Raw genomic sequence first — 26,907 nt, forward strand, 5'->3', positions numbered from 1 at the left:
ATAAAACTGATGAATAATATCATTTATGAAACATTAACACTAATTTCGATTGACCTAAGAGTGATATTTTCTATCTAACACATAAATTAGGAGGACGAGTATCATAACACTCATCTTAAATATCAACAAAATATCTCATAGAAAATTATGAAGAAAGATAGTTACAACCTCGAAATTTATACCCTAAGGGGGCATTCAAACCCCTAATCTCCAATCAGTTCCAGGTCCTTTATCTCTCCTGAACCCCTGTCCCTCATGCCACTAGTCACCCTGTATACCTATTCAAAATCAAAAAATGTATTGAACTAAGATTGATTTATTTGATTGATAAGATTTCTAGTCCAAAGAAAATTGTTCTCCATACACATAATGATATAGATCTGTTCTCACACTTTTCATTACAGAAAACATACTGCTAAAGCCACAAAAAAAAGAGAGGGAGTGGCTTCTCAATACCACAAAAAAAAATCCAAAGCAATTATATTGAAGTTGTAGATGTAGATTTTCACCTAGGTTAATTAAAAATGTTTGTGATGACACAATTTTTTGGCGGCTTATTACCAATATTGCTTGTCCATTCCGATTTTTGGAGGTGATTGGATTCAAGGAATTTGATATTGAATTGCTGTAATTGTTTCTTTGGGTTGAAGAAACAGTTTGTGGCTTGAAGATAGGGCAAATCAAACAAATTCTTGTTGAAATCGACGTTTCGATCCATGTTCTGTGTAAATAGGTATTGGCTTTGACATGAACATTACGAAAAATACGATAGTGTACTTTTGTACACTTTAGCAAAATAAATATGTTTTAAGAAGCTATAAGATAAAATATATTGAAGAAACATTGAAATATTCTATAAAAGCAGCCAGATTATTAAATTTGTATGGTTCTCAAATTGGATATCTGAGGCAGTGCACTTATACATCGCCTATTATTGAAAATTTTCTCTGTCTAGTAACTAGACAGAAAACAAATACTTCAATAATTACTTCAACATGATATCAGGATATATTAGACTCTAGTATCCTGATATCCTGTTTGGAGGATGGGAGGCTAGGGCTGTTTTCTCTGTTTAGTTCTATTATTTTCTCTAGAGTCGTAAGAATGTAGATACATCCTTTTTTTCTACAAATATTGTTTTGTCATACCGACATGCACCACCGCATTTTTTACATTTTATTGAATATATTTTATCGTATTTTCTTAACAGTAGATAAGTAGAATTTTTAGCAAGTTTGAAGATCCAACACCTAATTCATTGAAATCTAATTTAGTTCATTTAATGAAATGTGGAGAAGTATGTATGTGGGTGTGACAAAACAATATTTGTATAAAACAAAATCAACACTCATACCTACTTGTAGAGAAATCAATAGAAATAAAAGTGAGAAAATAGCCTAGCTCTCGGCCTAGCTAGTTTTATTTGAAATGACCAATAGGTTTCATATCCACATCGTAACATAACTTGAATATTTATTTGAAAAGGTTAATCCAATTTGAGAACCATACGAGTAAATATGTAATAATTTTTCACCATTTTATCGTATAGTTTCGTTCTTATAATGTTATAATTTGTGCTAAAGCGAGTTTTTGTATTGTTCGTAATGTTCATTTCAATGCCAATATTTAGACAGAAATAAGTGTTTCAGTCTTAAAAAAAAATCAAAACGTTGGCATTCCAACAATGATTTGTTTGATTTGTCCTATCCTCTAGCCACAAACCATTATTTCAATTGAATTAGAACTGTCAATACATGTATATTCATATTGAATTTATTTTCCTTCCATCAAACGAAATGGTAACTGATAAAAGTTTCATCCACTTTTATAATTTTCTGGATAACAATTAGATTGATTCATCATTCAAAAGTGTAGAGGTTTTAAATGTAAATACAAAACCAAAATTCAATTTAGTGAAGACATGCGCAACTATAGTCTGAGGTACGTACATCAGAGGACGCAGCGGATCGTGAGCTCTTTGAAACGAAAACAAAAAGTCGAATAAACGACAAAAAAAGCAATACAATTATATCAAAACCGTAATTCCTAAGAAGATCAAAGGAGATTCGAGCTCATCCCTTATACCTAGAACGACAAGGAGCGTAGGAATTGCCGCAGAGCCGTTCTCTCTCACTCCGTCTTTCTCGTCTCGAGAATCCCACGTTCCTTTCAGTGGTGCCGAAGGTCTCAAAAGGTTCGATGTATAGGAAAACCGGTTTTGGTTTTTGTTCCGCCTCAGGTAAAGGACGACCGGTTGAATGGCGGACGGAGAGCGAGATGCTACGGAAGCCGGTAATAATAAAGGTATTAAGATGTGACTGGACGAGAAGACGGATTGCCAGAACGGGATTTCATCGACTTTTGTTAGTATGAGATTTCGTGGATACAATTAACATAGGTATATGGCGCGATAAGTTCTGGCTTATCAGATTTTATTGGTTTAACTTCCTTTCTATTGAGGAAATAATATTTTTCGAGTGAAGCTTTTCTGTAAATAAAATCGCTTGGATGCAAAGATTGATGAACTAACGGATGTTTTTTTAGATGTATTAGAAGTTTCGATGGTTTGGGAGTTGAGAATGTGAAAATGTGTTGACTTTTCTGTTCAGTTAAATTTGTAAATTCATCATGAATCGTTAAACGCCCGAACAACGCTTCTAAATTGTGCATATTTGTATTTGAAAAAGTTCACAGAGGACTTCGTTCGTTTTACCGTCAACATAATCGGCTTAGTGATCAATGAATTTTTGTGATTATTGATCTTTTTCGCACTATTTTACTCTTTTCGATTCAATACCATCAACAAGACAAATAAATGTACTTACTGAAGAGAATACGCTCTATTAGTGATGACGTCACACACCGCCATTTTTGGTTCTCCTGTCAGTGTTCGGAATCCAAACAAACAAATTGTCATTCAAATTAGTACGTTGTCGTTGAAGAAATTGGCTTATTTTGATAAATAAGTTTATTTAAGGAACGATTTTACTTTTAATTGATAGACAGAAGGCACGAGATTAATGCCAGTAAGTTCGAACTTGAAGTTCAACTAATAAACACGGCTTTTTACAAAATCTGAGGAATGATACAGGATTCAAACTCACTGGTATTAACCTCGCTCCTTCTGTTCTGTTTTCAACGACACCGTACTAATTTGAATGACAATTTATTTGTTTGGATTCCGAACACTGACAGGAGAACCAAAAATGACGGTGTTTGAGGTCACACTAATAGAGCGTATATTGCTGCTGTAGGGCGAAGTGTTGAAGAAGAGGCCAGATTGTCGATATATTGAATTTTTCTCTAGAAAAATTTCGAAAAAATGTTTTCTTTTTTGATTCTGGAAATACGTAGTATTATAAGATTGTTGTCCGTTTGTTTCAATAATGTATAAGTTGTTCATGATTAGATCATGAACCTGGACAACTCAAATTCATTTAAAACTCAAGATTTTCAAATTAGAACCGATATTTTTTATTATTTCACTCGATTCTCCGTTATCTAAGCAAACCCTATACCTAAAATGAATAATTTTAGAGTTATCGAGGAACAACTTTAAATGAAGAAAAACCGGAATATATAACTGTGTGAAGTAGTCTGTTAGTCTGTGACTTCCGGAAATACAGAAAGAAAATAAAATTCGATGTTTCCATAACTTAAGTAGACATTTCGAGAATTTTAATGAATTATTCGTTATTGAAAATTGTATTGGTTTGTAGATTTCTCAACAATCCCAACGAAAAATTAATTATAATTCGTGAAGTGTAAAATTTAGTTATCCAAACATCGAATTTTAGTTTCTTTCTGTATTTCCGGAAGTCGCAGATTACTCCACACAGCTATCTTGCTGTTTCTCTTCATTTAAGGTTCTTCGTCGATAATTTTTCAAGTATTCATTTTAGGTATAGGTTCTGCTTAAGTAACTCTCACTATTTGTGTACGTAGAATCGACTGAAATAATAAAAAATATATGTTGTAATTTGAAAATCAGATATTTTACATTTTTGAATTTTTTATTCAAAAATGTAAAATATCTGAAAAAGTAACAATTGTTATATTGAATAATTCAAGTGTTAAAAGAATAACTGTTATTTGATTTCTATTAGAATCGGAATAAATTCAAAACCAAAATTAAAAAAGAATCCAATATACAATGAAACGAACATAACCGGAAGGAGTAGAGATTGTGAGTGTTGATATAAAATAACAATTCCAAATCGGCGTAATCATGATCGAAGAAGTGACGCCATCCTGCTTTTCGTTTCTCATGCGTTTCTCATTAATGTCGTTCACTCGAATCCATAATAATAACTCTGTCAGGTCTCGAATCTGAGACTACGAATTCTCAACTTTTCCCTGATATTTCAATCATTCCGCTTTATGAATATTAATATCCGTCTACCCTCGTTAATCTAGGGCTTCGGGAAGAGGTAATTGATTTCGTCCCCTCTCTCCCCTGTCGTTCTGCATCGAGCGGCGTCGTCGTCTACGTCGATACGCCCTCCGTAGCCGAGTTAGCGCTATCTTCTCCTAGCTAGGTCATTTTCTTCTTTCGGTGGCTTTTCCACGAAACTTAATTAGATCTAAACGCCCCTTGCTACGGCTCCCGTCACAATGGGGCTCCCCGGGGTCGCAGAGGAAGTGTACCATTATGGGGAGTAATTAAATGGAAGCCGGGGAGGCTCCAGCGCGCGGTAGACGGAGCGGAAAAATAAACTCGAGTTCTGGGGCCCTAACATCCAGGATAACTCGTTGTTTCTACGAAGATTTTTCGTTAAGTTATACAGCCACGGGTTTGAAATGGGCTCACTGAAAAACGAGTTAACTTTTTTATTTTTAACGTCTGAACACTTTGGTTTGCCGTGTTTCCTCGTTTTCACTAACCTTTAGAGGGGTTTATACCACGTGGCATTCTCGTGTTCTGTCAAAGTTCAAATACTCGTCTCTTCTCAGCGGTTTTGAAAGCCAACCACTTTTCAGGATCCGAATAAAGCAATCTCAAATGTTCTTCTGATTTACCGTCCTTTTTCATCACATGCAAGAATTCTGAATACGCTTTGACGTCGATATTTTTAATTTCATTAAAACCGCATTTTCAGTCTTTGACTAGACTTTCGTGTAATATTTTCATGTGAAAATTCATAAATAAAGAAATGTTTGTTCGGCGAGTGAAAAAAATTAGATCAATGCTTTTATTGAAGAATAACTATAAGCCTGATTGTTATGGATTTGGAAATTGATGATATAACAAATTGATAATTCGCCCCACGTTGAGCGCCAATTTTAATGGATCGACTATAATTCTATATTTTCGAATATAATAAATTTGATAATTCGATCCAAGAATAATATATATAAACTTTGACTTTTTGATATTCTAATGAAAATTATTCGAAACTCTTTCTCAGTTGGGTTCACAACTTCTGCGTTTTCATTTGATTTCTTTTTGACGTCTTGTTCTAATGCTTTTTCGCCGCAATCGTTGAGCGTAAACTTTTCTTCCAGTATAATTTTTCTATCTTCGATGTTCTATCTTCATCTGTGTCATTATCTATGGAACTGCTTTCTATATATGGTTCATCTATCAAACGGCTTGAAATATTGGAATTTCCTTCAATCGCATCTTCTCCTTTTCAATACTTATTCTAAATTATATTCAAACATCTTTTACATTTAAATTTTGAATAATATCTGTCTGTGAAACCAACTGAGATATTTAAATTATTTTTAATTTAACTTAAACTCTAATGACGATAAATTTTTGATTAAAAAAAAATCCATAACAGTATTTTTCTATTTCAGTATCGTAATGAGTTCATTACAGTTCTAAAAACAGTGCTGTAATGAACTCATTACATTATAATATAATTTGGAACTAGTGAAATGATTTGCGACATTATTCGCAATTTCTCTTAATTATTTGGGTTTGAAATCGATTTCGTTAGACATAATTCACAAATTTAATGCGTAATTCTGAATTATTTTAAAATTCAAAACGTACGATTTAAACTCAAATTCCGTAATCTGTCAATTTTCGTAGCAGTCACACTAACTGCCAAGATACCAATACAAATTCCTGAAATATAGAAGAGGCAGTTGTCCTATACAACTAGTTGTTGGAAAAACATATTTGGCATGTAAAGTTTCAAGAATGTTTCAGAAAGTTCAAAACATGACAATTGAACATGAATCCATGTTTGCTGCAGGCATTCACGAGAATATTTCAGAATGTGCAATTTCATTTTAATTGAATTTAATTTTAAATATTGTTTTTTATCTGCTCACATTATGCCCAAGAGCCATAATGTATTTAAATTCTGCCAAAGGAAATAATGTACTCAATAATAACATTCTCAACTAAGCAATAAAATCAAAATAAAGAACTGGTATGACAAAAATGAATTCGAATTGATTTGATGTCATTAATTTAATATTGACGAAAATGTTAAATAAAATGATAAAAGTAAATATCAGTACAAAATTAAATATTTGTGCGTTTACAGATGAACAAAGAATGAAGAAAGAACACTCAATGAGTCGAAGTGAGCAAACTTGTAATCATAACAACAGAACTGATTAACAAAATTGGTAGGACCCGATTACAGGGCTGCTCATTATATCAAAGGCACATTCCGAAACAGATTAATATAAAAAAATAATAGCAGTTTTCATTTCAATATGATGGCAGTTTACACCGTTCGAACATGCTCGACTGAAAATACCAAGCTCAAAGCCTAACGAGACATAGAGAAGTGTTAATTTGATCGTTCGTATGTTCCAACCGTCAAGGTCATACATTTTTCGTTCGAAACAAGTCTTGGGATGATGCATGTTATAGCTGGCCGGTAAGGTAGTAATGAATGGAAAGAACCCGAACAGGTCTGGCATGTATTTGGCAAAGGAGACTAAACCGCTTTCTTGGAGCGTGTAATTGATTACTGTTGACCGCATATATAGAAATGGAAAAAGGCGGGTCTGGTGTTCTCTGTTCGAGACCCAGCATGCTGCGATTCTTTTTATTCTGCGGTTACAGTCATTTGTGTCGTGTCTTCGGCTATGGGATGGTTACGGAATGGTTGACTTCGTCTCTTGTACGACGACGTGGTTCTACTTCGATTTACATCTGTTGATTTGGCCTTTTTTCGATACCTCTTTCACTTTTTTCCATAGAAAATCGACTGAGCCGATGTACCGGGTTTTTCACCATAATTTGAACCCCCCTTTAACTTTGTTACTAAAAGAGTTACGAAAAAAAGTTTTCGACAAAAGTCTCACGAAATCTACTAGTGTTTTTCAAATTAATTTCACAAAACGAAATATATACAGGGTGGGCAACATATTGATTGCAACTTCATTTTTTCAAATGGAACACCCTGTATATTTTTCTATATTTAACTAGCTCTTTTTCCCCTGGCTTCGAATATATAACATATGTTTGGTCTATCTCTCTTATTCTGAGTACCACGGAGTTTCAAATTCTAAGAACCACCTGGCATGCTCAATAATCAGTTTTCAAGTGGTAGGCTGATATAACTCAAAATGCCTTTTTTGAGTTATATCGTTGACAACGATATGACATAAGTTTTTCACTATAAATTGGAATTGGATGATTTGGATACAACTCCATATATTCTCTCCTTTTCATTGCTCTTCACATGAAGTGGAAATATTTCAAATTTTTCCGCTTCTGTGTAATGCATATTCGATGAATAGTTTCATTCAATGACAAACGTATGTCATATCGTTGCCAACAAGATAACTCAAAAAAAGGCATTTTGAGTTATATCAGCCTACCACTTGAAAACTGATTACTGAGCATGCCAGGTGGTTCTTAAAATTTGAAACTCTGTGGTACTCAGAATAAGAGAGATAGACCAAATATATGTTATATATTCGAAGTCAGGGGAAAAAGAGTTAGTCAAATATAGAAAAATATACAGGGTGTTCCATTTGAAAAAATGAAGTTGCAATCAATATGTTGCCCACCCTGTATATATTTCGTTTTGTGAAATCAATTTAAAAAACACTAGTAGATTTCGTGAAACTTTTGTAGAAAACTTTTTTTGTACCTCTTTCAGTAACGAAGTTGAAGGGGGGGGTCATATTATGGTGAAAAACCCGGTACATTCCATCGAGCATGTTTGTGGAATTGATCATTTGGAAAAACCCGGAACCACTTTTTAATTTTCGAGACAATAATTACTCATTTTCTGCTCTTATGCCCGCCACTCACGAAGCGTTTCTTCCAGCGTTTGGTAGCTAGCGTCGAAGAGATTCCAGTCGGGCAGTCAAGTTCATACTCTGATTTACTGTCGTACGGCCGTGTCCCGAGCTGTCTGACTGGAATCTCTTCGACGCTAGCTACCAAACGCTGGAAGAAACGCTTCGTGAGTGGCGGGCATTAAGTTGTGGAAGAAAACATTGGTTCTGCTAGATTATTATTACAGAAAATTTTCTCTGTGACATGTTTATGTTTATTTGAATCTAAAATCAACATCTATCTATCTAATAACGTTAGACTGACATAATCAAGAAGATAATCGTGGCACCATAATTTTTGACTCTTTTTAGGCTCACTTTTGAATCCATTGCCTTATATCAGGATTGACGTGTTTTGAACAAAATTAAGTTTAAACGGAGGAGAAATTTATTGTGTAATCGTCTTTTTCATATACGGAGTATTTCCAAATTAGACGTGAATCTTGAATTTTGTTTGTGTCGCTCATTTGCTGTCGATTGAGCCATGTTTATTGATAACCGAAAATCAACCGTTTCCAAAATATTTGAATTTTTCGAAAAATTTCTCATCTTAATTCGTTTTTCGACAATTTTTTCTGCGTTGACTAAGTTTGATTTAAATTCTGGATTTTTTTCATCAGAAAAGGTTATGATTTGTATGAAAAAACCAAAACTATGGTGTATTAGATGTTGAATGAGCAGAAGTATGATATGAAAGTTGGTATATGAAGAAAATAATAATAAATTGCTCATATAAATTTGTCTGCAACTTTCGAATTTCACAATTCATCTATGACAACATTTTTTCGAAAACTTGCCAAATTCCTTTAGTTCTTTATTTTCTAAAAAAGTTCTCGTTAAAATGCATGCACTAGTTTTGTTTGAGCATATTTATTTGAAAGGGGAAAGAAGCAAAGAAAAGAAAGTAATTAATTAAATATTTTTTCATTGCAATTACACATTTCAGTAGAAAATGTATTTATAAATTATGTTTGAAATGACCTTCACCATTCTTTATACACGAACTTTTTATTTCTTTCCGCCTGAAATTTACCTTGAATCTTCTCGCTGCTTTGTTTTTTCCAACGATGTTAGATCCGGAGTTCTCGCTGGCCACGAAAATAATCCAAAATTATAATCAAATTTGGTCAACGTAGAAAAAATTGACGAAAAATGAAGTAAGATGATCTTTTAAAAATCACAAGAACTCAAATATTTCGTAAAATGGCCTGAATAATTTCTTTGGGTTTCTTTGTAGTTGGGTTTTGCTATCTTAACGATAAAACTAGTAAAATCCAGGGTTTTTTCAAACGTCAATTCAAACATTTGAAAGTGGGTTCAGACGTGAGAGAAAAATTATGATGAAGTCAGATTGTACATAATAAATCTATTAGCTTGTTGGTTTTGCCAGCTTAACGTCACGCTAGCATAACCTGCGATTTTTCCCACAATTGAAAAACAGAATTTTTTCAATATGGCAATGAACCAACCTGGAATTTTGACAAAAAAAATAGAATATACTGGTTCTGCTAGCTTGACGGGGTAATTTGAAAAAGCTCGCTTAAAGAGATTATGCTCCATTTCATCAGTTCATCTCAAGTGTTACGTTTCATTTCGAAAAAGATTGGATTAAAAAAAAATCAGATTTCGAAGCATATTCATGGATTTGAAACCAAAAACCGAGCCAAAAACGTTCGTGGTTCGTGTTCTCATTTCCTGTCTTATAAATTATTACATCGATCTTCTTCGATGGATATCAAGCCTGCATAATCAAAAATAGTAATAGTACCTTTGCCTGTTCCAGATTTATCCTATCTCAATATTTTCGAGTGTTCTTTCATCACATAATTATAGATCTGTACGATCATTAAAAATTCCAGACCACACAGTGACACAGCCGCCACCTTCATGGAATAACTCGTCCTCCAAGTTCTGTAATCTCAGTTCATGCTTTAGAGACTAGACTCGTATATGCTGTTCTGAAATAATGAACTCCTGTGTGAAATTTCATTCGGACTCCTCGCTCGCAAATGCTCCCATGCCTACTACGTGTTTGAACTAGATCCGCAATCAACTTTTCTGTACGTCCGTGGAGTGTACATTTTCCAACATTGCAGCGGAGGTAACGAAGTTTTATGTAAATATAAAATGGATATGTTGTTGCAGACGGCCTCATAAAACATCCGAACTACGTGCCGTTGAAATGTTACCAACATGTATAAGCGAGACCGCCTGTTTGCGAAACGATTTGCACTGGCGGATTGCCAAACATTTATTCAGTGCAAGTCTCCGATACGTTTGATATCGAATTCTTTTTGCTTTCATACGGATGTGATGTATTTTCGAAGGTTTTGCGTTAAAATTCGATCTGGGGTCTTCACTTCATTCATATTAGGAAAACGTACCTATTTTAAGTTGAGGCTAGCAGGAAACAAAGCGCAATATGCTGTTTGAACAGATGAATATTATTATTCTGGAAACAATTAGCAATTAGTTAGCTCTGAACGAACATAGTTCATTTTGGTTCCAAGTCAAAGAGTACGCTTTGGGTTAAAAAAATGATAGGTCTCCGATTTCGAAATTGAAGAACTTCGATTTCATATCTGAGTGTCGGTATGTATGTCCGCAATCCTTGTTACATCCCTAATTCTCATTCGTTTTCGATGAAATTATGGAAAACTAATATTATTTTATGACAAAACGGAATGAAGTGGTTGGCAGAATTATTTTTATTCATCCTGGTTAAGATGTTCCTTCTGATAATCTGTTAAAAGAGTTTTGAATATATTCATCGTTAAGAAAGATTCGGTTGCCTTACGTATTTCTTTTTAGACTCAAACATTAATATTCAAATTTTTAAATTGGTGTTGTTGGAAGGACAATTGTTCGAATAAACGCTTCATGCTATCTTTATTTACCTAATGGAATTTAATCTCTGTTCCTCGCATGGATGTTCATTATATCAGGAAGTATTGCCCTATTATTTCTCATAGTAGAAATTCTTCCACTCGACCGGATACTGTAACTCCAATTTATGGAGAATAGTAATTGCACTGTGCACTCGAAAAATTCCATAGCTTTCCTATTCATCAAGAAAATTTTAAAATATGTAAATGAAATCAAGTTTTTATAAAAGAGAAACTGTAATATTTCTTCTTCAAAACTCTCCTTCAGTAATTAGGGTACATATACTACATCTGTTCATTAAACAAATATCAATAGGTATTTTGCAACGATTTTGCACGCTTCAATTCATGTTACGCTACTGGAATTTTCAAAGACGTGGTAATTTGTCAATTAATCGTATGCTATTGGTCACCGATGAAGCGCCAACGTATGCGCATATCGAGAGAAAGAAACAGAGATAATTTTCTGACAGATTTTCAATAATTATCGAGACTTCAGTTAAAATAAATCATAACTAGTTCAATTTGAGATTTAGAATTGAATTTATCGGAGAGAATTGTGTCGGGATTCTCGCACCTCTCGTGATATTGGAACAACAGAAACCTCTCTTGGGATTGAAAGATATTAAGAATTACTTCCTTGAGATATAGAAGTAGGAATAGTACGTACGTTAAACCAATTCAGCTCCTGAAACTGAGAGAACACCTGCATAATACCTAATTACATTCACTTCGATGAATGGGAATTGGAGTACTATTTATAGCTTCCTGCAAAGATCTGGTGTTTAAAAGGCTGAAAATAATCTACAGAAGAGGTTTCATCCTAATAGCACAGTAATTTATTAAAAAACTGATTTCAGTTAATTTTTGATTTCAATATTATTTGTTTGGAGTGAAAAGGATCGATCTTTGTATATTTTAGTTTTATTAAATTTGTAAAAACCTGGGTAGGAGTTTCGTTGCCAAATAAGCCAAACCAACCCAAGAAATCAGTCTTTAGAGTCTTATGGCAATTGTAACGTTACACCATTCATTTTAAGGAATAGATCAAATTTGAATTTCTTCAGATAATTTGTGGCATCTTGCTATGTATCTATATTAAGAAATTTGTCAAATTGAAGAATAAGCATCTTCATTATTCCAAAAGAGTAATTAATCCACATACCGAGTTACTGAACAGAAATTAGTTTTCTCTTCGAATTAGTCTTCTCATACTTCTGTTATGGGGGAATGAGGAGTATATTATACTCACATTTTTTGCCTCATTAGTTTCTTATTATGGATTACTAACCTGCATTATTGTCTTTGTATAATGAGAAGGTATTCTATGTATGATAGCAGAGATGATCACTTGTTGGACAAGGTTCTTGTCAACATCATGAATAATCATCTGAAATGTATCATTCTTTACTCGTGTTCTCGATCATTTTACGCGGTAAAAGACCTCAAATGCCAATCATTCTAGAATTACCTTGAGTGGACAAGTTAGGTATCAGCTGAATTATCGATTGTGTTGTCGAATGGTTTCTTAATCTAACAATAAACTATTCAATCAGCGACAAACAGCTGTTCGAACACCGGGTCTTCATTCAATGTCATTTTAATTCGTAATAAAATCCGAGGCTATACCTAAGTATAGCGAGATATGGACGATGAGATTTTCATCATTCTTTATGGTAACCTATCGTTGCAATAGTCTTTTTACCGTAAAGTGACAGGATCATGATACTATTTACCTCTTCGCAGTGAAGCAATAATGACTGTTTATTCAGGTGTTAGAATTAGGAGTTCATCTCGAACTCGATAAAAATGTTTGTTGCATCAATTTCAACCGCATTTGACAACGTGTATAAATATATATAATACTCAATAGTTTTTTTATCGAAAATTTTGAAATATAGTAGTAAACTTCTGCGTTAATTGAAATTTAATCGATCAGTAACTGAATATTCATTCTGATTGAATTATATTCCTTATCTTCCTTATTTGTAGAAGGCACACACTTTGAGCAATTACATACATGAAAAAAATATTTAGAAAAGTTCATTTGAAAAAATCTTGATTAACCTAGAAATGTTGAAAATATGTCCTAATCAATTTTCTCATTTCCTCATGAAAAAATTGGAAAATAGAAAGTGGATTGCTATATTATTCCTGATTTTCCAATTACTGTTGAGTAATCAATAAACAGTTATGTGTCTAAAGTGGCAATGGGACTCAGTTCAAAAACCTAAATTGCACAAAAGTGGATTCTGAAAGGTTATTCAACTCTCAATCAATTGTAGAATCACTTGTTAACCATCCATTGAGTTTTACAATGCACGATAATTATGCATCAAGTTGAATAACATTCAACAACAATAATAGTATCGAAAATAGCTAAGTATAGCATTTTTACTTCAAGTTCCGCTCGGGGGACCTAACAAGTATGTTATATCTGTTGAGAAAGTGAAGTTGAATATTATGAAGCTTGTTTGAAGTGATCGTATTTCTTTTAGCCGATATGTCCACGATCGAAGCTTAGGCGTCTTCTGTCATTTACCTTGTCATTTTTGTGCACCATTTTGTCAGTTCATCTCAAATATTTTATGTTATTTTCATAAATAATAAAAACATTGATGATCCAAACGAAATTTAGTATGCCGAAGCCCAATCATTGATTTAGCATACTAACGCACTATACTTAATTTTCGGCCAATCAGACAATCACCGTAATTATGTTAATATGGTTTCGACACCGGTCTTTTTCCCTCTCTGTAATTCTGATTAGTGATTATCATTCTTTTCAGTAGATAGCAGACATGAAAGAGAAATCGCGTTGATTTCTGACAAAGCGTTAATAAAAATGTTTATAGACGATTGGGTTATTCCATGGCGTATGATTTTTCCACAATGTTGAAGATGATACCATAAAATTAGATTTAATACATATTTTGTCTTCTACGCCCCAGTTACTAGTTATTTTACGACATTGTTGGTATTCAATTTCCGGATTGAATGATTATTCATGGCATTTCAAAACGTGAATTGCTAAAATTCATCATCTCAGTTGAAATGTTTCTTCACAAATATTTCATAGTTTTTTATTAAAAAATTACGACTGAAATTTCTCCAATATTCGAGGTTTTCGACACTCAAGTGAGCATTCCTCGCATTTGGAAATGGACTGATTCAAACCAAAACGTGAAAAGGGTTAATCCGTATGTTCGTGATGATCCCGACCTCTCTATTCGGAAGCATGGAAGAGGTTTGAATGTGCTTAGATGTGAATGAATTTTGTGAACCCGAAGTTAGACATGAGGACGACATTATATTCAAGAAATAAATTCCCAAATGGTGTATTTTTATAATCAATAAACAGTTTTTTGACAAACGGTTTATATTTTAATAGCTTTTTTACTTATATTATATTTTATAATAGACAAATTAGAGAAGTATTTACAATAGAATACCATTTATTTGCATGAGTTACATGAAGAATCTCACAATTTTTTGAATTTTAGTATTTATACTGTTGCTGCAGAGAATGAGTATAATGTTTTAATCGAAAAAACTCTTGATTTATCGGAAATGATGAGTTTATAATAAACTTGATAGAAAAACATCGGTTGTTAGGTATTATACGAACATATCCATGAGTCATCACCGAATTCTCTAGAGCACGCATATTTTTCATGTCTATTCTACGCCATCTATCGAATGAACTCTCGATGATCATAATAAAAACGCGTCCATTATTATTTTACAGAATCACTTAATTACAGTGATAGCAAAAAACTCTACAGTTAGGAAACATAATACTGCCAACCTATCAATTCTCGTTAATTCAAACGTGTCTTAACCGAAATGCCTACCTTCTCGCCATTGCAATGAATGTCCACCGAGTCGATGTTAATTATATAGAATAAAATACACGGAGGCACATGAAAGCTGTGTTCAGCGGTGCGTTCTACCGTTGCCTGTTGGTTGGTATAGTTCTTGTTCGGATCCGTGCTACAGAACATACTCCATTCGAGATTACAAAGCGTGACTGGCTACTTTTTCGCTTGAATGAGACCGACCAACGGACGTGTGTCTGGCACAACGCAACTTTACATGGTGCAGCAGGGTGTTGGTTCTCGCTCAGTTCTTGTCGAGGTGCTAATTGATACACGGTTAGAACCGTGGTGGGTTAGACCCTTGCAATTATCAAGTTCAACATTTCCTAAGAGAAATCAATAGTATAGGATTTACAGTGCTTTATTTATTAAACTTTTTTTCAGGGCTTGCGTCACTATGTTTGTATTTTGAACCGGAAATGGTGTCAAACGATAAGGATCGACTAACCGGTGACGAATGCGTGGTCAAATTCAATTATTTCTGACCAATCGGTCGTTCGTAAACACTAAAATCCTACTAGGGGTGCCATAATTATGGCCGAAATTTTGTTTTAGTAGTAATAGGGCTATTACTACTTAAACAAAAGAACATTGATAATAGATCTCAGAGTAATAAACATAGATAGAGGGAGCATATTCCATTTTCAGTAAGCAAATTTTGTCCCCAACATGAACTATCAAATTTGACATGAGGCGCGCGGAAATGAAAACATATCAGTGATACGATATTTCACTCAATTCGCGAGTTTCTGCACGAAGAAAGCAGTTCTTATTACCCATAGTGAATCAACGTTTCATATTAACTCAAAGTATATTGAAATAAATAGCTTAATATAACAGAAATTCAGAAAACAAAATTCAAGCGCGCCAAACGACACGAAACAAAGGATGATTCTAAATGAGCAATAGTTGCCAAATCTTGGGTTTCAGCAGTTAGATACAGAAAATAATTAATATTCTGCATATTATAAATTTGACATTCAGGAAAAATATCGGATTCCAAATATTCAAATTTGCATATTTAATGGCGAATCACTCAAATAAAAATATTTTCATTCAATATAATATACATTCATAATGATATAGTAAAATTGTGGATTTGAAAATCACAATTTGACAACGTAATCTAACCATGTTAGGGACATAATAAATATTGCGTATTCTCCCTCTATCTATGTTTAGTACTTTATGTATTAGACAAGATAATTTTATGACAATCGAAAGCTCGTTACTTGGTAACAGCCCGAAGCCGAATGCTGAGGGCTGTTACCAAGATACGAGCTTGAGCAATTTGTCATAGAATTATTAGGAGTTTGTCGATGCCCGAAGGATATTCGACGAAAAACTTTTCGACAAAAAATGTATGACTTTATCAAAATGTAACTAAACATTAGATTCGTTGCTGTTTCTACTGTAGATGATCTATAACCGTTGCTTCGTGGGCATCTTCGGCTGATTTAAATGCCATATTGTTAAACGTGTCAATTATAATGTTATAGTAATTATAGAACTTTTTTCCAGAGTTTGCACAAAATGTTCCACATTGTCTTCACCGTTGCTTCTTTATATATTCGGTCCCGTTTTTCTTTCTCATATTGACCGCTCAATCTTTTAGTATTAACGTCAATTCTTCTAAGCTCTTATGTTCATTCAATTCATATTCTCGTTCGCAGCAAAAATCCATAAATATTCCTTAAATTTATTTGTGACTTTATGTTGTATTTCTGGGAATTTTTCTTTGATGAGCGCATTTATACTTTGTTATACTTTGAATATGCACATTGCCAAAACATGACGTTTTTAAATTTATTTGGAATGAAGTCAAACTCAATCGTGTTGTCATAGTGATTGATGATTGCACTGAATGCAACTATCAGTTAAGTGTAATGTTGACATGATTGGGCTGTCAAAATGACAAACTTTGATTGGTTGTTCGAACAGCCAAAAGATATTCCTCTTAATATTAAAACTGCGAATTCTACGAAGTTCATATTTTTTATTTAGATGTTTAACTAACAGTTAGTTTCATTTCATGTTGATCGTGACGACATAATAAAAACTTCAAGCAGAGCATGAAAACGAATTTCTTATTGTTCCGTATGAAAGTGTAGTGTAGTGGCTATATTTTTGGTGTTTTTTTTTCCGGAAAACGATCTGGCAGTCAATTCCATTGAGTCAAGGCTGCCGCAAAGAACGGCATACCGGACATTTTGCCGGGGCGCCAAATTGTAGGGGCGCTAGGTCAGTTAATAAAACAAGACTTTTTGCACCTTGAAGAACTAGGTTGTCTTTTTACTGTAGTCTTATAAATAGACCGTCGCACTTTTAAACAAGGCCGAACGATTTTTGATGAAATCGTTGTTTGATAAATTTGATAAGGTGAAAGGGGAAATTTCGTTTTGCTGGGGCGCTAAAATGTTTGGCGGCGGCCCTGCATTGAGTTCTTATAACATTCCATTTAATTCCATTATAATGGCGTTAAATTCCATCTAATTGCAATTCACTCTCTATTTCAACATTTTTTTACACTAAAATTCTGCAGTGATAAACCCTTCGAGACAGCGTCACTCTACTTTCGATGCAGCAAATTCTTTGTGACTTATAATTCACGGAACTGACAGAATGGAAACGTGACGTGACGTGCTGATGTATGTAAATCGACCGTTAAAGAAGAGTTCGCTTCTACAATAAATGACAGTACTTAAATTAGGCAATTTGATCATAATTATTGCTTCATTTGTAAGATAATAATTACTCTTCCGATATGAATATGACACGGATTCAAAACAAGAGAGAGAGAGAGAGAGGAAGGAGAGAGAGAGAGAAGTAGCTTATCATTTATAGGGTCGTAATGGCGAGTTTCAGACAGAAATCCATACTTATTTTCATTTAATTTCAAGTTAATCGCGAACATAAAAGCGTGATGATCGACGACCGACATCTCGAAGCGATAGCATCATCTGTCTTCATTTGGAATACCTCTACACTGTAATTTAACCGATACAGATCAGCTTTCTACGTTTTAATCGTTCGAATCAATAGCCCATTTCCTTTCAGATGTCGAGTTTTTTTTTCGCGTCGTATAGTCGCTCTTGTTATTACCCAATTTAAAATAGCGGAATATCGTGAGAAATTCACGGAATGATAAACTGGCGGTTTCCGTTTTGATGCCGATGGTTTTGATACGAGTTACCTTTCCGACATGTGCTTAAAATAAACATTATATCTTAGAGATTTATGACTTTGTTGATATTTCTTTTGAATATCAATAAAAGATCTTGTCATTATTTGCAAAAATTAACTTTTGAATTCTTGTATCGGGTGTCCTGAATTCGTTGTCCAGTGGGGGGGGATCTATGACACTCTGTGAACAAAAAAAAATATGGCACTTTTTCGAGCTTATTTTTGAGAGAATTAATTTGGTGAAAACCGTCATCTCATAAATTCAACTGTTCAAGCTATTATACAAAATTGGAAAATAGCGTGAAATAAAAAGTTCACATAATTTCTTTATTACTGATGCTATACACATAGAACAAAAACCTTCTACAGGCACTTCTTCAGTAGAATCCATTGTTATAATTAAATTTTTTTTATTGTACATAATTAGTTTTGAAGTTATAATACAAACTTGGGTTTTTTAAGTAGAAAGCATACAAATTCCTAAAACGAATAAAATCGCTTTTGATATAGGTATAAATTTCTTATCAAACTATAAAAGTCATCAACAGTTTCAGTTTCACACGGCAAATAAACCAAGTGAAAGATCATCATTCAAGGTAAAATAACACAAGGAGAAATATTTTCATGATTATACAGATTATATTGATATGAGAGTTCAAGTGTCTATTCAGAATAACAATTTTGATCTCGGAACAAAATTTTGTGTTTAATAGCTGACGCCTTTGGAAACGACATTTCACCTATAGAAAAAAATTAAGACTTATTCATGTCGGAAACTGATCGCACGATTTTATAGAATTTGATGTGTAATGTGTGGTATGGCCATTATTGTGGGGATATTTACATTGTTGTCAGATCGATTCTTTTCCCGGAATAAAAATGAACCTTATTATTAAAAATGGATCACTTTGTATATTTTACCTTTTGAAATCTTTGAGGAATACTGAATATTTTTCATGTTGCGATCCCTATATCTGAAATACCTAATTCCAGAGTTATAGCTACATTAACATTATCTCCGCCGTAGTTAAAATTATACATTTAGATAGCTATGAAATATGATCGAATAAACTAACTTTTCTACTACCGAAATGTGGATATATCTCTAACATCAAACAGATATTTGAATTAAAATTGCAAATTAAACGAGTTTATTCAATCATAGCGATGATGTAAATGTAGTTATATTTTCTCAATTGTCAAATTTATAATAAGCAGAATATTTACTATTTTCTGTATATATCATATCTGCCTGCTGAAATCCAAATTTTGGCAACTTTTGCTCTCCTAGTGTTATCGGTTGTTTTACGTCTTTTGGCGCGCTTGAAGTTTGTTCTCTAAATTTCTGAAATATTTATATATTCATTTCAATATATTTTGAGTTAATATGAATTGTTGATTCACTAATCACTATGGGGCATAAGAAGTGCGTTTTTTGTGGAGAACCTCTCGAATTGAGTGAAATATCGTACCACTGACATGTTTTCATTTCCGCGCGCTCCATACCAATGATAGTTCACGTTGGGTACAAAATTTGCTTACTGAAAATGACATATGATCCCTCTATCTATCTTTATTACTCTGAGTATATACATAAATATAGAATTGAAGATTCTAAGTCAACTTATTACGTAGTATATGGATAATTTATGTTGAGATGTTTTATGTTTTAATGATTCAGAAAGGTAAGATGCAAACTGTTTTTGAGCAAATTATACTGCAATATTAGATCATTAGATCATTCTTTTCGTTATCATGTGAAATGGTTGTACCGTTGAAATAAATAAATAAATAAATAAATTACGGCGAAATAGGGAATCCAATCCCGCACCAAAATATCAATCCAGCAAATCCGCGGGATTACAATTGTCAATCCCGCGGATCCGCAAGAATGCGGGATTGTTAACAACATATATACTCTTTGTACTCCACCTATGAAACATGATCAAAAGAAGGTATTATGCTACTAAAAACATACGATAGTGCAAAAGTGTTTATTTAATGCCGAAACTGACAATTTTTGCTGCGAAAAAATTCGAAAAATCTGACACAAGATACAAAGATCGGGAGGGCATGCAAAACTTCGAAAACTAATTGGGATTAAAAACATGTGTTCCGCTGAAAACATTTGGCATTTTACAGATACTAGTTCTGAATGCAAAATCGTAGGAAATTTCCGTATATTGAATGTGTGAACAACTTCTATATAATTCGAACTATTCGAAGCCAAAGATAGTGTTGTTTTTCGTCTTCGTGAAATACATTCACCTCACTTTCAATTAGGTAATAGGCAATGCTGTTTGCCATGTGTTATTTATTGAACAGGCCGCTTAGTAGAGACTGTTTGGAGATTTTTATTACAGGGAATATTGATAAACGCTACGGAGCGGACCAACCACATGTTGTTTTTAAGAATCAAGACTATATTTTTTTTTAGAAATATGAAAAGCCGGCCACAAACTGGGCTAATTTGCCGCCCTCGAATAGAGGCGTAATTCATGAGTGGTTTATTGCTTTCTGGGACGTTTCATAAGACGTTTGCGCTCTTATTATCTAATATAATATTGAATCCCGTAGATCCCGCATGGAAAATCCCGCAATTTCGATCCCGCAGAATTTCAGCGGGATCCCACATTTACGGAATTGGATTCCCTACCTCCAAATAACCCTAAAATGGCCAACCGACCGTAGAACATCGATCGTTCGTCATGCCGCTCGAAACTTCCAACGCGAGTGGATATTATGCAAATTTCGAAAACCGTCCATCCAATGAAAACTGCCGACCGGCCTCACTGAATCGATTTCCTGCAAAAATTCACCATTATGAAACCGCGGTCCTGAACGCCGCCGTTCAGGTAATTAAATTTCGGCAATGCGCCGTAATGAATCGACCGAACTTCCTAACAATGGGAGCAAATTGGCCGAGTTTCGGTGGATTTGTTTTGCCCGGAACGGGGGAAATTGGAGTTGCACTCCCGAACTGAATTAATGCCGTTACGAATTCAATTTATTCGCAAATGTCGACGGATTTATTCGGGACGCATCCTGTCGCCGAAGATGGATACCTAACGTGAGTGCCCAATTCGGATCGGGGAGGACGGTGGAAGCGTTCCGACGGCGGACATGATTCAATTTGCGCCTCAAATTTATTGTTCGGTGCTCTCGAATCGCTCGGATGTGTAGTAGTTGAGAGTCGGCTCAGTCGTCACAAATAATCAACTCTTCTTCGGAATTCAAAACCACTTCAAAGCATCGAATTGAATTCTTTCCTAACGATAATCGGAAACATAAATTGAGAGGAAACAGAATCAAGAGACATTCTCGTGATATGTCAATATTTTCCCAGAGGTTGAGGTACAAACATAATGTGCGGTGTTGCCAGAACAATTGAATGATCAGCAGAAGTTAGGAATATTACAATAATTCCAACTTTCGTCTGAAGGACGAACCTATCTTGCGAATCATTTTACAAATTTTTACATAATTTTGCCTGTTTTGTAATGATTTTTTTCATTCAAAAATTAAAAATATTATCTACAATGTAGATTATTGTTTAAATAATTCATGTGAAAACCCCATAAGAATCAGTAATTTGTAAAAAGAAATATTTTTAATTTCGTTTTGAACCTCAGAGTAATAAATATAGATAGAGGGAGCTTATGTCATTTTCAGTAAGCAAACTCACCAGGCTCCCGTTTTTTCACTCGTGTCGAGCAGTCATGTTCAATCTTTGATTGCTAGTCTTGAGATGCCCGACTGTACATAGACTGAAAGCCGGCTTCCAAGGAGTATGGTGAGTGGATGCCATAACATGACATGAACAAAATGAAATTAAGTGATTATTTCAAATCGAGAAAATTTCAAAAAATACAAAATATCAATAGAAATAAAATTCAAATATCAATAGCAATAAAATTCAATGTAAAAAAATAATGAGTGGAATCTGACATGATATGCGAAAGAAAAAGAAAATAAGAATTAATCATTTCATTAAGAATATATAAGATTCACAACCACATTCTCTATAGTCATCTGTTACAAGTTGCCAAATGTTTTTTCACCTTTATACCTTTTTATAAAAGTTGACAATGACTAAATGAATAATAATAATAATAAAGTTTATTAGCTTACAACATAATATAATATTCTAATGACTACCTACACTGTTGGATTCGAATAATCTTATCCACATTCCGCTTCGAGTTGGATACTGTCGCTCTGTTAGGGACGAACGAGGAGTATGATTTATAATTTCATCAGAGTTGCCCTATGCCCAAACCATGCCATTTATTTCGTTTATATTGCTCCGTCTTATATTTCAACGGACTCTTCTTAAGTACTTTCTTTCGATAACAAGTGTAAACTAATAAAATATACGACAAATTTTTTGCAACTTGTTATGTACTAGCTCCCTGTAATTATTGTGAAGTTCATTATTTTAATGTTCTTGATGAAAAATACTCATATGGAACACGAGGCTAACATCAGCAGAGCCTTTTACAATTTATACTTGATTGTGAGGTCAAAGGGGATAGCTACAATTCTTACAATCTTCTGTGTTATTGATCCCATTTCCTTAAACGTTGTCGAAGATTTCAACTAGCCGAACCATTCACCCCCGGTGTCTCAAAGGCCAATCAACGTAAAAATCAACTCAACAGCTGCCAATATTATGGTTAAGCGAAGCGTCATTTGGGTTGCTGAAAGTAGATTAATTCCATTTATTTGAACATTCTGCTACTTAACACAGTGACCAAATATTATACGTGAATTGTACGTCAAGCGTTGTTTTGGGTTTCTGAAACGCAGTTTAAGGCAAATTCAGATTCGATAGCATTGCACAGGGTCGCCACATGTCAAATCCGAACGAACATAGATTAGTTTAATTTTACACTGAACAACATTTCAAAAACCCAAATGGATTTGACATCGCTGTCAAGTTGAATATTGATTTAGTTGAACAATGATTTGATCAGTCTTTCAGAAACCGGGGGTGAGTATTTGTATGTATTTTTATTTGTGTAGAGGTAGCTGATTTGATGTATAGAGATACAGATACCTACATACACTCATTTTCCAGATGGACGATCCGTGTCTTTTCATATACGTACAATGAAATTTCTTCATTCATCTTGTAAATGGAAATTCTCTGAAGGATAATTGTTACGCAATGTCCATCATCATCTTTTTTTATTGCGCGTTGTAGAATAGGCCGTTCTCGATTCACTCTACTTCAGATTCAAAATACTTTTTTGCCATCATCGAAAACCATCAAGAATCATTGTAAAATGCAGATTTTCAATGAAAAATAACAAAAAAGTGAAAAATACGAGGGGGCGTTAAAGTAAAGAATTACCAGCTTACCTGAAATTCCTGGTATTTTCATATCTCGCTTTCTACTTGTCTGATGTTGACGAAAATTGATGTGAATTTTTCAATCGGACAGTGAGTATAATTTCTTGAAAATTTCAACTCTTTTGCATATACGCTATTATTCATTCACGTGAAAACCTTAAATATCTGGAATATCAATATTTTTACTCCGCCGATGTTAATGAAATTTAGAGAAAGATGAGCGTTCGGATTGAGATAATAAATATTCCATAAGAATTTCAAATTTTTCAATTGTTCGATGAGTTGCGCATGCGTAAATTAGATATCTTATTGTAGAATGCCGATTTTTTTTTAGAAACGAAAGACGAAGACGCATAGTACAAAACCCATTGGCACAGATTTTTCCTTTCCAAACGAATCGAAAGCGCCATTATGCCCATCACCTAACAAAGATCAACAAATGCACATGAATAGAACCTGACCTTCCCCACGAAGTATTTTATCTTCGAGTTTTATTTGAACTAGTCCGTCAACGGTGTCGTAATGATGACATATAAATAAGTAACCCTAAATGGGCAAGTCTGCTGAGACATCGTGTAATTTATTCACAGAACCTGCTCCGGCTATCGAGTTCGAAGTTATTTGTAACGAACTTGCTAACGTGTTCCACCCTACATGGAGATGTAATCTGTTTCTTGTAAAAATACGCAATTGGAACTTGTTTATGAATGTTCCCTACCTACTATCTTGAATTCTGCAATCGGAACAAGTGGGTACTTTTCGAGCGGATTGGAATTGAAGTATAATTACCAACCTTGATATCTGTTGCTCATTTGATCGTCTCATTTCGTGTAGTTAAATGGATATTGTGTATAAAATATTCTTTTGGTTTAAAAATAAACACATAATTTCCCCGATTCGTTTTGAATAACGAATATGGAAAAATTATTTGAAATGAACATCCGATGGAGGTTTTAAGTCTGTTCATATTCGTCCTGCAACAATTTTTCCTCGATGGACATATCTACATATAGGTAATAATAATAATTTGATAACAAATCAAATTTTTTAATTTTGTTGATAATTTTTCAGAAAATAACGAAAGAAAATATTGAGAAGTAGTTTCTGTGAAATTAGGAGAAAAAAAGACTGAGATGTATTTCCGGAATAAGTGGACGAATAACGTAACCTTAAAAATTATTCTAAATTGTCTCTTCGTTCAAAAATGTTCATGATGTTCCCGATGGGAAGAATTGAAGTTGATTACGAATTATTCACTCTATCTGATCGTCAGAAATCATTTAACACTTCAAATGTGTAAATTACGGATATTTCGGTTAAAGTACTCGATTTTCAATTATTTCTATCTGACTGCTTGATCTCTTCGTCTAATTGAGGAAACTGTAGGTACACCTCATTTTAATACAATAATAATTTACGGACAAATATTCCTTTTAAATAGCCTTGTAATAAATACTTTTCAATTATACCTTTAATTTTTATTATCCTCAGAATTTGGCATTACCTACTAGGTATCAAGAAAATCAGATTGGAAGAATATACATATCTACAAAGAGTAGGTTGTCGAACTGCCGTATAGCAAAGAATATAATCAAGGAAAAAACGCATTATTCATTGTATGATTGTTTTAGTATATTCCCGAAATTCGGTGTAATTCCTGTAATTTCATTTACTTCATTCTAGTGGAACATTAGAAATACATTAAATAAAACGAGTCATACTAAAAATGTTGATTCAATAAAACACATTATTTTGGTTCATCGATTTCATATCCAAACCATTGCGAATGAAGCCATTATTAAATAAAGTAGAGGCGAATTAAGGTATTCCTAGAGTCGATTGTCATTCTGATGTTACGATATAATAATGACTTGAAGATTTCGAATTTTATGATTGTTTTTTCAAATTTTTTGCCTTGTCTCAGTAGATTCGGTGTTTTCACGTCTTTGGGTAAACTTGATGAGTTTCGAATCACCGTGTCAGGACCTTTGGTCCTAAAGTTTGTCATATTGTTTTCTATTTCCTCAATATACAAATCACGCGATATAACCGTCAAAAGCTGTGACTTACATTTTAAATCTAAATTACTTACAAAATAATACGCTATTTATGGTGTTTGTGAACTCATTACCAAATTGACTGTTATATTGCTAGTGAAAGTCTTCGCTACAATCTATTTAGGTTAATTATTACACTGGTTCAAGAGCTCATCTTCATCGATATTATAATAAAGCTCCAAGAGCTATAAAGCGAGCATTTACCGATCCTTGGCTCATATACCCGCAGAGTATTGGTAGATTGCCAACTGGGATATAATCGAAAGTGACCATTCAATTAAGCTAACCTATGATATATGATGTTAATTTTCGACTTGGGTGTTTTGCGACCAGTCTGAAATGTAGAAATACGAATAGATTATGTCAAATCCAATCTCAAATATGTGTTTTTTTTTTTTGAAAAGTAATGACGTATTTAAGAAAGTGGTTGACTAGAAAAGAAATTAAAGGGAATCAGTTTCTGTGCAATTGATTTATCAATCTGTATATACATTTTATATGATATGTTAGAGTAAAGAATGTGTAAGAATAGCGTGAGAAGGAAAAACTTGAAATAAGGAGAATCTGCAATTTCTAACTGAGTGGATTAGTCTGTGACTTCCGGAAAACATTGAAAGGAATTCAAATGCAGTGTCTTGATAACTAATTTTGACTTTTCATGAATTGTAATTATTGGTTCGTTGGGATTGTTGAGATAGACCAGTAAAAATTTTCAAAATAATATGAATAAGAAGACTCATTCGTGAATGTCAAATTTATTCATCGAAACAGCGAATTTTAAATTCATCCTTTTTCGAAAGTAACAGACTGCACAGAGTTCAATATTGCGGTTTTTCCTTATTTCTAGTTCTTCTTCGATAATTCTTGAAATTTTCAATTTAGCTATATGGTTTGCTCAAGTAACCCCACCTCTTTTTATGCATAGAATTGACTGAAATATTAAAGAATATAGGATATAATTTGAAAATGAGTTTTGATACGTTCATGATCTTCTTAAAAACGCCCTGTGTATTTTTGGTCCAAACTGTAAACAGTCTTAAAATACTACGTATTTGCAGGATCAAAGATTGAATAATGTTTCTTCGAAGAAAACTTTTTCTGCAGAAATATTCGAAAAATGTGAGTTCTCGTTGCCACTATTTTATTCATAAGAATCCCATTAACTCATAAACCGATGAGTTTTCACCCTAGTTATAGTATATCGCTGAAATCGTCATCAAATAAGCTATCCAATGATTCAATAACACACTGCGGATGTGCCATTTGGAATAAGAAAGTAGTAGTCTGTTT

General features: G+C 33.7%; 1 protein-coding gene across 3 annotated transcripts in view; it reads left to right on the forward strand.

Moving 5' to 3' along the window:
* The window catches only part of LOC123671364 (zinc finger protein 609), a 141,672-nt gene that overhangs the window by 27,767 nt on the left and 86,998 nt on the right, over nucleotides 1-26,907 (forward strand). Inside the window, exon 1 of one of the 3 annotated variants that reach the window (XM_045605154.1) lies at nucleotides 23,132-23,198. The exons of the other annotated variants lie outside the window; for them this stretch is intronic. The gene's annotated coding sequence lies outside the window, so the exon portion shown is untranslated. Of the gene's footprint in view, nucleotides 1-23,131; nucleotides 23,199-26,907 lie in introns of those variants that run through there. 3 annotated transcript variants of the gene reach the window in all.

The sequence above is a fragment of the Harmonia axyridis genome, chromosome 1 (assembly GCF_914767665.1).
Source record: "Harmonia axyridis chromosome 1, icHarAxyr1.1, whole genome shotgun sequence".
NCBI lineage: Eukaryota > Metazoa > Arthropoda > Insecta > Coleoptera > Coccinellidae > Harmonia > Harmonia axyridis.